The sequence below is a fragment of the Petromyzon marinus genome, unplaced genomic scaffold, assembly GCF_048934315.1.
Source record: "Petromyzon marinus isolate PM22_M1 ecotype Great Lakes invasive population unplaced genomic scaffold, UKy_Petmar_22M1.pri1.0 PM_G_Scaffold_2, whole genome shotgun sequence".
Lineage (NCBI taxonomy): Eukaryota > Metazoa > Chordata > Hyperoartia > Petromyzontiformes > Petromyzontidae > Petromyzon > Petromyzon marinus.
Genome location: NW_027422761.1, coordinates 5,354,688 through 5,367,000, shown reverse-complemented (window position 1 = coordinate 5,367,000; position 12,313 = coordinate 5,354,688). Strand labels below are relative to the sequence as shown.

General features: G+C 45.6%; 1 pseudogene; it reads right to left on the bottom strand.

Moving 5' to 3' along the window:
• LOC142912369 (uncharacterized) overlaps positions 1-12,313 on the bottom strand; it is a 25,243-nt pseudogene extending 12,930 nt beyond the window's left edge.

Here is a 12,313-nt window from a genome sequence, read left to right as displayed (position 1 = left end):
GTTGAACCAAGGAACTGAGTGTCCAACTTCACGTTCTTGTCATTAAAGGCCTGTGACAAAGGTGCATCTATTGGAGCGACATTGTCTCAAGCTTACACATCTACCGGGTCTCCACTTGACTTTGTATTGTCTCGGAGGAAGTCCACCCACACCTCCACTTCCACAAACTGCTGGGAGTTGCCTCGCTCTGCCTCACAGTCAGAATTCTCCTCCTGCTTCACGTTGCCTCCATCAATGTGAAGGTCCGATTTTGGAGTTGAATCTTCATCTTCACATTTCACCTTCACTTCTTCGCTATTCACCATCACTTCTTCCCTCTTCACCATCACCTCTTCATATTTCACCTCGATAACTTTAAAAGTGTCCAAGCTGGGATTTTTTTCCGGTTTGTGTTTCACGAGGGATGGGCTTATTGTGGCACTTTGACTTTCACAAGCTGATTTCAGACTCCACTCCTTGCAGATCTTCTGATGCTTTTGTGTTCTCTGGTGTACTTGAAGATTTTATGAATGTGCAAACGCCTTCCTGCAGAGTGCACCTGAAGGGTTTCTCTCCCATGTGTGTTCTCTGCTGTACTTGAAGATGTGGTGACTGTGAAAACATCATCACGCACAAAAAGCACCTGAAGGGTTTCTCTCCTGTGTGTGTTCTCTGGTGTTTTTAAAGAGCAGATGACCGTGAAAATGCCTTCCCACACACAGTGCACTTGAAGGGTTTCTCTCCCGTGTGTGTACTCTGGTGTCTTTGCAGATTTGATGAATGTGCAAACGCCTTCCCGCACATCGTGCACCTGAAGGGTTTCACTCCCGTGTGTGTTCTCTGGTGTGTTACAAGATTACATTAATCTGAAAATGCGTTCCCACACACAGTGCACTTGAAGGGTTTCTCTCCTGTGTGTGTTCTCTGGTGTACTTGAAGATGTGATGACTGTGCAAACGCCTTCCCGCACAGAGTACACCTGAAGGGTTTCTCTCCCGTGTGTGTTCTCTGGTGTTTTTTAACAGCAGATGACTGTGAAAATGCCTTCCCACACACAGTGCACTTGAAGGGTTTCTCTCCTGTGTGTGTTCTCTGGTGGGTCTGAAGAACAGATGGCCAAGTAAATGCCTTCCCACACACAGTGCACTTGAAGGGTTTCTCTGTGTGAGTTCTCTGGTGCCGTGTCAAATTTCCAGTCCGATCCGAGCTGTACGCACGCCGGTCGCATTGTTGACTTGTCATACCGAGCTGCGCTGACTGCATTTGCTCCATCAGACCAATATTGCGGAGGAAGCGTCAGCTGCAGACAGAAAAAAATAATATCCACACCATCTACACGACAGTATCGAGGCACAGAGGAATGCATATATAGTCACATGTGACTTACACGTCTATACTATACTTATTCATATATTCAGGATGTAGTAAAAACGTTTCCCAAAATCATCACAGGGCTGATATGGCACACAATGAGAGGGAAAATGGTCATAAACATGCCGAGAAGCCCTCGAATCTTCAAAATGAATGTTCACCCAAAAGTCCGAGCACACAATTTCAGCTGTCTGGCTACAAAAGGAATATTTATGAGAGCTAAATTCAACTGACATAGCAAAGGGTGTTGAAAACAATACTATTTGTGTTAGGCAGAAATGCATAAATTAATGTTCAATCGCAACTTAGAGGTGTGAATCCAGGCTCAGATGTCCTTGAATGCTGGGATGAACAGTTCCGACTTCAGCTGAATGTGTGTGCTGTGTTAACTTCCTGTTTCCATTCATATAAAGAGTTCCAGAGGAAAACAAAAGTAAACTATTGTTACGCTATAACCTCCGTGTTCAACAGAGTTAATAGACGTTACTGCAAACACAAACTGTACACTGTCACTGGGTAAACAGGCGGTGGCGTGTCTAGAATCACGCCTGGCCATCTTAATCTGTTTGGCATGAATGCTTCCTCACTCCACCAAGTTATTAATCGAGGATCAACGAACATAGCCGAGGCTAACTGGAGTTTGCGTGTCTCTCTCCGTGGTGAGATGTTAACTACCTCACCTGGTATACAGGAAGTCGTGGGTTCGATCCCGACCCTGACGCCTGCTGTATATTTGGAGTTTGCGCGTCACTCCGTTTAGCGTCTTTGACCGATAGACATTGACACACGTATTCTTGTTTCTTTCGGTAAAGTTACGTAGATAGAAAATAACAATAACAGATAATACAATTACATTAAATAAAGACTGCTTGTGTTAAAAACGTGAGTTTTTTTGCTTTATTAAAAAAATATTTTTTATTTATTTTCATTGTTATTTTTATTAAATTTTCTATCTACGTGACTTTACCGAAAGAACCAAGAATATTAATTCCTGCAGTCACCAAAGTTTTAAGTCAAAACATTCACACACGTTGACAAAGCCTCACCTTGTGTTGTTGTGGGCAGGTCGCTTCTGATAACAAGAGCGGTATAGCAGCTCAAGCGGGCTTGGCTTGCTAACAAAAGAACAAAAATAAAAACTGCGTGAATATTTACAATAAAACAAAGTTACAAAGTGGCGAGCCGGGTGAAGACAAATTAAACTTAAAGAGAGATAATTAAAGTAAACGCAATCAGGCGAGGGTAGGAGGCAAGGCCCCGCGTGGCTAGGCCCCGCGTTGTAAAGTTCCAACCTGGACATCGATTCCCATGCTCGCTGCTACTCAACTGACATCCCTACGAGAGAGAGCGAGGCTCTACCTTGGTAAACAACAACAACAACCACCACCACAACGACCACCACCACAACGATGAGAATTTCTCACCTCGGATTTCAGTGCAAGCGCGCACACGGCAGCTTCCTGTTACCTCGCGACAGCAGGAAGTAGCATGACGTCACTTCCCTTCCACGAGCGGCTCTCTAACTGAATAAATTATGTTAATGAGGCCGGCCCAAACTGCGAGGGATGGGAGCGTGAGCGCCGAACCCGTCGCAATAAACTCGCGACGGCTTCAACGGATACATTATGTTAATGAGCCGCCAGTCACTGGGCCTAGCTTTGCCCAAATAAGGATTGCCACTGGAACGATGTCGGCAGTGACCCAGGCGGAGGTGACGTCACGCTCAAGCGCGCGGTGGACGGGCGAGGGGTGAATACCTTGGTGACCTGACGTCACTAGCGAGGTACACCTCACCCTGGCGTTTCACGCCGATGAGGTAATGCAGAGTGGTGACGTCACAGAGTTGGAGTTTAAGTTGATTTAGATTCATTTTCCATTGCTCCCTCCCTTGGGTGTGTGAGCTCAGCAACGTGGACATTATTGTGTATACACTGTGTGTGTGTGTACACTGTGTGTGTACACTGTGTGTGTCACTGTGTGTGTCACTGTGCCTGGCACAAGCGTCGTGACGTCACCGCCACTTAGTGGCGAATGGCGGTTGTTGTTGTGTCACTGTCATTGTGTGTGTCACTGTGTGTACACTGTGTGTGTACCCTGTGTGTACACTGTGTGTGTACAGTGTGTATACACTGTGTGTACACTGTGTGTGTACACTTGTGTGTGTACATTGTGTGTGTGTACACTGTGTGTGCACACTGTGTGTGTGTACACTGTGTGTCTACACTGTGTGTGTACACTGTGTGTGTGTACATTGTGTGTGTACATTATGTGTGTACACTGTGTGTACACTGTGTGTGCACTGTGTGTCGCTGTGTGTGTCACTGTGTCACTGTGTGTGTGTCACTGTGCCTGGCACAAGCGTCGTGGTGACGTCACCACCACTTAGTGGCGAATGGCGGTTGTTGTTGTGTCACTGTGTCACTGTGCGTCTGTCACTGTGTGTGTGTCAGTGTGTGTACACTGTGTGTATGTGTACACTATGTGTGTACACTGTGTGTGTACACTGTGTGTGTGTACACTATGTGTATACACTGTGTGTGTACACTGTGTGTACAGTGTGTGTGTAAACTATGTATATACACTGTGTGTGTGTACACTGTGTGTGTGTACACTGTGTGTGTACACTGTGTGTGCACTGTGTGTCGCTGTGTGTGTCACTGTGTCACTGTGTGTGTGTCACTGTGCCTGGCACAAGCGTCGTGGTGACGTCACCACCACTTAGTGGCGAATGGCGGTTGTTGTTGTGTCACTGTGTCACTGTGTGTCTGTCACTGTGTGTGTGTCAGTGTGTGTACACTGTGTGTATGTGTACACTATGTGTGTACACTGTGTGTGTACACTGTGTGTGTGTACACTATGTGTATACACTGTGTGTGTACACTGTGTGTACAGTGTGTGTGTAAACTATGTATATACACTGTGTGTGTGTACACTGTGTGTGTGTACACTGTGTGTGTGTACACTATGTGTGTACAGTGTGTGTGTACACTGTTTGTGTATACTGTGTGTGCACAGTGTGTTCACTGTGTATACACTTTGTGTGTACACTGTGTATATACTGTGTGTACACTGTGTGTGTGTACACTGTGTGTATACACTGTGTGTACACTGTGTATAAACTGTGTGTGTACATTGTGTATGTACCCTGTTTGTGTCTGCATTGAACTGAACCCCCGGCAAGGCCATCTACTTAATGACGAGAGAAAATTCACACGAAATGTCCTTTTCAATGAAGTCTTCCAGATGTAAATTGATACAAGCTTTTAATGAAGAAATAAAATCATCTAATTCAAAACACAACACAATTCAAAGATGTTTCATTTTAAAACTTCAAAACGGAGCATGGGGTACTTGCGTGAATGCGTCCTTCGTGTGCAAATGTTGTGACTTTCCTGGCCTGAAGGCCGTCAATGTGTTGGACCATTATTGGTGCACAGCGTCTCAACAACAGCAGTGGGGTTTGCTTCAACCGATGGTTACGAACATCCAGACGTGAATCAGCAAGGAGCATTTCTAGTCCCAGTTAGATAAAATCTACGTCAACACGTAAGACAAAACTACAATTCGTGTTGTAGAGAATGTACCTCCTCCTATACGTGTAACTTTCAAGTGGTATGCCTTGTAACTGATGAATGATCCGAGCATGCTTCCTATTTCAAAGAGAATGAGTTGCTGCAGAGGCAGACGCTTCGTGAAACACAAAAGTACCCTTTGACCTGTATCACAAGAACAACGGGTATCGAGTTCTCTGTACAGGTTACTTCCAAAACACACACACACATTGTCCTAACATCACTTATTCAATGTTTGTTCCTCATACAAAATGTTACACGTACGCACACAATCAGACAAGTATTCATTCTAAATCATTGACGGGCATATTAACATTGGATTACTGCAGCGAAATTGACTGCATCACGTTACATCGTATTAACAAGAAGTTATTTAACAAATACGCACCGTCTGCTTAACAGTGTATGCACAACGTACTATTGTTGTGTCATTCAAAACGAGTAGACCGTTGCATGCTGGCGTCTGGGTCAAAATGTAGCAAATTTAAAACATTACACTACAAAAAATAGATGACGGCGTTTCGATGGCAACACAAGCAATCGTCATCAGGTGGGACAAGCACAGCAGCAAGAAGAAGAAACTGCTGGAGTAGGCGCCTATTCAGCAGTATCTCTTGCTGTGGTTGTCCCACCTGATGACGATTGTTCGTGTTGTGATCTAAACGCCGTGATCTGTTATGTTTCTACCCACGTGGTGACTTTACCGAAAGAACTCAAGAGTGTGGATTCCTGCAGTCACGAAAGCTTCGAATCAAGATTGCCTACAAACTACACAACTGAGATGACGCATCAATCATCGCCCCCTACTGACAGGCTCTTGGTCACATGCAGGCCGGTGCAGGGCCACCACCTTGTGCCACACAGGGGCAGCTGCTACTTGGGGATGCTCCTTCGAGTGTTTCAGACGAGGTACGACACAAAAGTCCGAGTTGCTGAGGCGGTTAAGCAAGCACCGAGTAAATGCAATTATAACATAGTGAATGCTTGGGGGCTTATTGTCTCTCACTCCTGGTTAAAGATCTACCCAATCCACAGGTCCACAAAGACTGGCCGCCCTTACTCTGCAGGTTGAACCTAGGAGCTGAGTGTCTAACTACACATTCCTGTCATTAAAGGCCTGTGACAAAGGTGCATCTATTAGAGCGACATCATCTCAGGCTTACACATCTACCGGGTCTCCACTTGACTTTGTATTGCCTCGGAGGAAGTCCACCCACACCTCCACTTCCACAAACTGCTGGGAGTTGCCTCGCTCTGCCTCACAGTCAGAATTCTCCTCCTGTTTCACGTTGTCTCCATCGATGTGAAGGTCCCATTTTGGAGTTGAATCTTCATCTTCACATTTCACCTTCACTTCTTCACTCTTCACCATCACTTCTTCACATTTCACCTTCACTTCTTCACATTTCAACATCACCTCTTCATATTTCACCTCGATACCTTTAAAAGTGTGCAAGCTGGGATTTTCCTCCGGTTCGTGTTTCATGAGGGATGGGCTTATTGTGGCACTTTGACTTTCACAAGCTGATTTCAGACTCCACTCCTTGTGGATCTTCTGGTGCTTGTGCGTTCTCTGGTGTACTTGAAGATTTGATGAATTTGCAAATGCCTTCCCACACACACTGCACTTGAGGGGTTTCTCTCCCATGTGTGTTCTCTGGTGTTTTTTAAGAGCAGATGACCGTGAAAATGCCTTCCCACACACAGTGCACTTGAAGGGTTTCTCTCCCGTGTGTGTTCTCTGGTGTGTTTTAAGAGCAAATGAATCCGAAAATGTCTTCCCACACACACTGCACTTGAAGGGTTTCTCTCCCGTGTGTGTTCTCTGGTGTCTTTGAAGATGAGATTAATCTGAAAATGCCTTCCCACACACACTGCACTTAAAGGCATTCTCTCCCGTGTGTGTTCTCTGGTGTTTTTTAAGAGCAGATGACCATGAAAATGTCTTCCCACACACACTGCACTTGAAGGGTTTCTCTCCCGTGTGTTCTTTGGTGTGTTTTAAGAGCAAATGAATCTGAAAATGCCTTCCCACACACACTGCACTTGAAGGGTTTCTCTCCCGTGTGTGTTCTCTGGTGTGTTTTAAGAGTAGATTAATCTGAAAAAGTCTTCCCACACACAGTGCACTTGAAGGGTTTCTCTCCCGTGTGTGTTCTCTGGTGTCTTTGAAGATCATGATGAATCTGAAAATGCCTTCCCACACACACTGCACTTGAAGGGTTTCTCTCCGGTGTGTGTTCTCTGGTGTGTTTTAAGAGCAAATGAATCTGAAAATGCCTTCCCACACACACTGCACTTGAAGGGTTTCTCTCCCGTGTGTGTTCTCTGGTGTTTTTTAAGAGTAGATGAATCTGAAAATGTCTTCCCACACACACTGCACTTGAAGGGTTTCTCTCCCGTGTGTTCTCTGGTGTGTTTTAAGAGTGGATGACCATGAAAATGTCTTCCCACACACACTGCACCTGAGGGGTTTCTCTCCCGTGTGTGTTCTCTGGTGTGTTACAAGATTACATGACTGTGTAAACGCCATCCTGCACATTGTGCACCTGAAGGGTTTCTCTCCCGTGTGTGTTCTCTGGTGTACTTTAAGATCAGATGAATGTGCAAACGCCTTCCCGCACAGAGTGCACCTGAAGGGTTTCTCTCCCGTGTGTGTTCTCTGGTGTATTACAAGATTACATGAATCTGAAAATGTTTTTCCGCACAGAGTACACTTGAAGGGTTTCTCTCCTGTGTGTGTTCTCTGGTGTTTTTTAAGAGCAGATGACCATGAAAATGCCTTCCCACACACAGTACATTTGAAGGGTTTCTCTCCTGTGTGAGTTCTCTGGTGCTGCGTCAAATTTCCAGTCCGGTCCGTGCTGTATGCACGCTGGTCGCATTGTTGACTTGTCGTACCGAGCTGCGCTGACTGCCTTTGCTCCATCAGACCAATTTTGCAGAGGAAGCGTCAGCTGCAGACAGAAACAAAGAATATCCACACCATCTACACGTCAGGCACAGAGGAATGCACACGTGACTTACACGTCTATACTTATTAATATATTCATGATGTAGTGAAAAAGTTTCCCAAATTCATCAGATTTGATGAACGTGCAAACGCCTTCCCGCACAGAGTGCACCTGAAGGGTTTCTCTCCACGGGCTGTTATGGCACACAATGAGAGGGCAAATGTCATTAATATGCCTGAGAGCCTTCATATCTTCAAGATGAATGTTAACTCAAAACTCTAAGCACACAATTTCGGCTGTCTGACTACAAAAGGAATATTTATGAAAGTTCAATTCGGCTGACATAGCAAAGGGTGTTGAAAACAATACTATTTGTGTTATGCAGAAATGCATAAATTAATGTTCAATCGCAACTTAGAGGTGTGAATCCAGGCTCAGATGTCCTTGAATGCTGGGGATGAACAGTTCCGACTTCAGCTGAATGTGTGTGCTGTGTTCACCTCCTGTTTACATTCTTACAAAGAGTTCAAGAGGAAAACAAAAATAAACTATTGTTTTGATATAACCTCCGTGTTCAACAGAGTTAATAGACTTTACTGCAAACACAAACTTGACACTGTTACACACTGCCATGGGTAAACAGGTGGCGGTGTGACCAGAACAATGCCTGGCCACCTTCATCTGCTCAGCATTAATTCTTCCTTACTCCACCAAGTAATGAATCGAGGATCAATCAACATAGCCGAGGCTATCCATGTCTCTGTCTCTCTCTCCCCGTGGTGAAGGTGTTCCCCTCCACACAGAGTCAACAGCGGCACACGCTTAGCGTCTTTGACCGATAGATACATTGACGCACGTATTGTTGGTTCTTTCAGTAAAGTCACGTAGATTGAAAATAAAAATAACAGATTAAATTTAATAAGATAAAGACCACTTGTGTTGCGATCGAAACGTCGTGGGTTTTTTGCTTTATTTTCAATTTTTTATTTTTCATTTAATTTATAATCTGTTATTTTTATTTGATTTTCAATCTACGTGACTTTACCGAAAGAACCAAGAATATTAATTCCTGCAGTCACCAAAGTTTTAAGTCAAAACATTCACACACGTTGACAAAGCCTCACCTTGTGTTGTTGTGGGCAGGTCGCTTCTGATAACAAGAGCGGTATAGCAGCTCAAGCGGGCTTGGCCTGGTGAAAAACATAAAAACTGCGTGAATATTTACAATAAAACAAAGTTACAAAGTGGCGAGCCGGGTGAAGACAAATTAAACTTAAAGAGAGATAATTAAAGTAAACGCAATCAGGCGAGGGTAGGAGGCAAGGCCCCGCGTGGCTAGGCCCCGCGTTGTAAAGTTCCAACCTGGACATCGATTCCCATGCTCGCTGCTACTCAACTGACATCCCTACGAGAGAGAGCGAGGCTCTACCTTGGTAAACAACAACAACCACCACCACCACAACGACCACCACCACAACGATGAGAATTTCTCACCTCGGATTTCAGTGCAAGCGCGCACACGGCAGCTTCCTGTTACCTCGCGACAGCAGGAAGTAGTATGACGTCACTTGCCTCCCACGAGCGGCTCTGTAACTGAATAAATTATGTTAATGAAGCCGTCCCATATGTCGAGGGATGGGGGCGTGGGCGCTGAACCCGTCGAAATAACGGCTTTAACGGAGCATTATGTTAATGAGCCACCAGTTACTGGCCGTAGCTTTGCCCAAATAAGGATTGCCACTGGACCGATATCGGCAGTGACCAATGCGGAGGTGACGTCACGCTCAAGAGCGCGGGGGACGGGTGAATACCTTGGTGACATGACGTCACTAGCGAGGTACACCTCCCCCTGGCGTTTCACGCCGATGAGGTAATGTAGAGTGGTGACGTCACAGAGTTGGAGTTTAAGTTGATTTAGATTCATTTTCCATTGCTCCTTCCCTTGGGTGTGTGAGCTCAGCTACAACAACGTGGACATTATTGTGTATACACTGTGTGTGTGTACACTGTGTGTATGTACACTATGTGTATACACTGTGTCACTGTGTGTCGCTGTGTCACTGTGTGTGTCACTGTGTGTGTGTACACTGAAAATGCCTTCACACACACACTGCACTTGAAGGGTTTCTCTCCCGTGTGTGTTCTCTGGTGTGTTTTAAGAGCAAATGAATCTGAAAATGTCTTCACACACATACTGCACTTGAAGGGTTTCTCTCCCGTGTGTGTTCTCTGGTGTATTTTAAGAGTCGATGAATCTGAAAATGCCTTCCCACACACAGTTCACTTGAAGGGTTTCTCTCCCGTGTGTGTTCTCTGGTGTGTTTTAAGAGCAAATGAATCTGAAAATGTCTTCACACACATACTGCACTTGAAAGGTTTCTCTCCTGTGTGTGTTCTCTGGTGTATTTTAAGAGCAGATAACCGTGAAAATGCCTTCCCACACACACTGCACTTGAAGGGTTTCTCTCCTGTGTGAGTTCTCTGGTGGGTCTCAAGAACTGATGGCCATGCAAATGCCTTGTCACACACAGTGCACTTAAAGGGTTTCTCTCCCGTGTGTGTTCTGTGGTGTTTTTTAAGAGTTGATGAATCTGAAAATGTCTTCCTACACACACTGCACCTGAAGGGTTTCTCTCCCGTGTGTGTTCTCTGGTGTGTTTTAAGAGCAGATGAATCAGAAAATGTCTTCCCACACACACTGCACAAGGATTTCTCTCCCGTGTGTGTTTTCTGGTGTGTTTTAAGAGCAGATGACCGTGAAAATGCCTTCACACACACACTGCACTTGAAGGGTTTCTCTCCCGTGTGTGTTCTCTGGTGTTTTTTAAGAGTAGATAAATCTGAAAATTTCTTCCCACACACAGTGCACTTGAAGGGTTTCTCTCCCGTGTGTGTTCTCTGGTGTGCTTTAAGAGCAGATGACCATGAAAATGCCGTCCCACACACAGTGCACCTGAAGGGTTTCTCTCCTGTGTGTGTTCTCTGGTGTGTTTTAAGAGCAGATGACCGTGAAAATGCCTTCACACACACTGCACTTGAAGGGTTTCTCTCCCGTGTGTGTTCTCTGGTGTTTTTAAAGAATAGATGAATCTGAAAATGCCTTCCCACACACACTGCACTTGAAGGGTTTCTCTCCAGTGTGAGTTCTCTGGTGGGTCTCAAGAACTGATGGCCATGCAAATGCCGTGTCACACACAGTGCACTTAAAGGGTTTCTCTCCCGTGTGTGTTCTGTGGTGTTTTTTAAGAGTAGATGAATCTGAAAATGTCTTCCCACACACAGTGCACCTAAAGGGTTTCTCTCCCGTGTGTGTTCTCTGGTGTGTTTTAAGAGAAGATGACCGTGAAAATGCCTTCACACACACACTGCACTTGAAGGGTTTCTCTCCCGTGTGTGTTCTCTGGTGTTTTTTAAGAGTAGATAAATCTGAAAATTTCTTCCCACACACAGTGCACTTGAAGGGTTTATCTCCTGTGTGTGTTCTCTGGTGGGTCTCAAGAACTGATGGCCATGCAAATGCCTTGTTACACACAGTGCACCTGAAGGGTTTCTCTCCTGTGCGAGTTCTCTGGTGCTGTGTAAAATTTACAGTCCGATCTGTGCTGTATGCACGTTGGTCGCATTGTTGACTTGTCGTACCAAGCTGCTGTGCTGACTGCCTTTGCTCCATCAGACCAGCATCAGCTGCAGACAGAAAAAAAGAATATCCACACCATCTACACGTCAGTATCGAGGCACAGAGGAATGGAAATATACACAGTCATATATCACTTGCACGTCTTTACTTATTCATGATATAGTGAAAAAGTTTCAAAAATTCATCACACGGGCTGTTGTGGCACACAATGAGAGGGCAAATGGTTATAAACATGCCTGGAAGCCCTCGTATCTTCAAAATGAATGTTCACCCAAAACTCCGTGCACACAATTTCGGCTGTCTGGCTACAAAAGGAATATTTATAAAAGCTAAATTCAGCTGACATAGCAAAGGGTGTTGATGAAGCCTACACAACACGGGGGGGTGGGACCTCAAGGCCAGCACCCAGCGGCAAGGTAAACAGTGGGGTGGGAGGGAAAAGCCCCTAGGCAGATAAGAGTTGACTTAAGTTGGAGGGAGCGAGGGGATTATCGATGAGTCAACGGCGAGGAACGCAGGCACAGAGACAATCGGAAGGGGGGGGATGACGCGACCCCCCCCCCCCCCAACGGCCAGAGTGCTCAAAACGTCCGAAAAGAGGATTCGATTGGATGCGCAAGGATGACGTCATATGACCCGGGGGTTAAGGGGGGCTTTGGAGACATAAGGGGGCCGGAGGGGCGGATTGAATCAGAGTCGTTCTGGAGCGGCGGAGGAGACCAGCCATCCTCAGCGTCCTTCCGACGCATGCAGGGTGGAGCTGGAAACGGTCGGACAGAAAAAGTACCTGAGGCGACCAT